At 40.7% G+C, this 2014-nt stretch overlaps 1 non-coding gene across 1 annotated transcript; it reads right to left on the bottom strand.

Moving 5' to 3' along the window:
- Positions 1–1905: 1905 nt before the first annotated feature.
- Positions 1906–1978, bottom strand: trnar-ccu (transfer RNA arginine (anticodon CCU)). Its single transcript has one exon. It is a non-coding gene; the product is annotated as a tRNA-Arg (tRNA).
- Positions 1979–2014: the final 36 nt, after the last annotated feature.

The raw sequence follows: 2014 nt of genomic DNA, 5'->3' as shown, positions 1-2014 counted from the left end.
ATTTTTACTGAAAACAATACAAAAATACCAAGCCATTTTTGTCAGTGTGACTCCATTAAATGTTCTTGTGATAGTGTGTGTGTGTTGTAGATTAAACATGAACGGGCCAAAACGGACATGGCAGCAGGTCAAAATCAAATACAAGAACATTTTGCAGAATGGTATGGTCCCTGACTAATATTTAACAAAGCACAAGCATATATTGTACCCAGAAGGTGCCAGGACCAGGGCCAGAGTTGAAATGACCTTTGGCCTCCTGAAGGCACGCTTTCACTGCCTTCACAAATTAAGGGTCAACCCTGTTAGGGCATGTGATATTACTGTGGCTTGTGCTGTCCTCCACAATGTGGCCTGCCTGAGGAAGGAGAGGGCCCCCAGAGTGCCACCAGCCATGGACTGGGACAATCCGGCAATCTTCCCTGATGACGACAGTGGTCGGCTGCTGAGGGACCAATATGTGTTGAATTATTTTAGTTAGTATGTGTGCTTTCAATTTAGGTAAAAAATGTCCTGCTGTGGCAGAGGAAATAGGGTTTTTTTGGGTTGTTTTTTTTACGAATTTGGCCTCTTATGATGATTGTGCGGTATACTGTGTGTAATACAAGGCTGCAGGGAGGCTACTGCATCCATTCATTTGTCTGTTCAGTTGATGTGTATGGATTTGTCCTGCATTTATTTTAGTGTGCAGACATGCAGGGTGTGTTATATACAGACCTTTGAATGTGTATGTATCATTTTGTATAATATGCTTTGATTCTGTGCTTTCCATCTTGTAGAGTCACTGTGACTTCAGTTTCGAAAGGAGCTGATAGTTTACCTGCTTTGTTTTGTCCTTATTTAATAAAGGAACCTAATGTTACACAGTGTTTTTATATTCATATGGAATGTGTATTTGTTTATATGACAGAGTACTAATGCCCCACTAAGGAAAAAGGATAAAGTCATAACTTTATGAGGCAGAAAAGCAACATATTCTTTTTACAGTTTTGATAGTTATGACAATGTGATACTTCATATTCTGGCACATCAGCATGTCTTTGTTTATGAAACCATACTGAAGTACAATTTCACGAAATGCCCCACATCTGTCATTTTAACAACTGTCCTCCTTTAAAACAACTGGTTACAATATTATGACTTGTCTTTTTTTTCCCCCTCTGTGGCCCTAATATTCTATCATTTTATATATAGCCTTATAGTCTATTGGAAACTGTAAATTATCTAATGATAGCAACATCATCTAAAAATCATTATTTATCCAAAATGATTGAAATTAATGATCACAAACGTTTAAATAATGACAGTGGGTCTAGTTATATGTGATAACAATGTATAGTGAGCAGTGAAATAACTATTGGTTTCCATTTGTGGCGACTGCTGACTGACATTAGGGATGAGATTAAATAGATCCTGGAATTTAGCCTGGTCTGGAGCAGGCTAGCTCCACAGAATAAATCTCCATGGTAATTTATACCATAACATATCCTCCTGCCCCCTATCCAGCTTTAGTGCAACCGGATTAGGGATCAATTGAGCCAGGATCACCAAGATATCCTGGCTTAATCCCTTATCCTACTTTTGTGCAACAGGCCCCAGCACACAAAGTGATCCAGATTAACAATTCATTTGACAGGCCACCGGGCCACTCTGCTCGCCATAGAAGAGCTCCAATTCACAGGTGTTTTCAATAGTACTTGCGTTTAGGCACACACAAAGTGGTCCTCAGTCACAGATGATATCTGGTGAAAATGATGATGACTTCAGAATAGAACTGCATTAGCTCTTCTTCAAATAGAAACAAGACACATAAATAAGTAAGGAAGACTTAGCAGAGGATGGTTTCGATCCATTGACCTCTGGGTTATGGGCCCAGCACGCTTCCGCTGCGCCACTCTGCTGTAAACCCACCCCAGATGGGACTCGAACCCACAATCCCTGGCTTAGGAGGCCAGTGCCTTATCCATTAGGCCACTGGGGCTGTTAAAGCCCATCTCTCGTGTGCCCCATTACTTCT

The sequence above is a fragment of the Pseudorasbora parva genome, chromosome 5 (genome assembly GCF_024679245.1).
Source record: "Pseudorasbora parva isolate DD20220531a chromosome 5, ASM2467924v1, whole genome shotgun sequence".
Lineage (NCBI taxonomy): Eukaryota > Metazoa > Chordata > Actinopteri > Cypriniformes > Gobionidae > Pseudorasbora > Pseudorasbora parva.
This window is presented reverse-complemented; position numbering and strand designations above follow the sequence as displayed.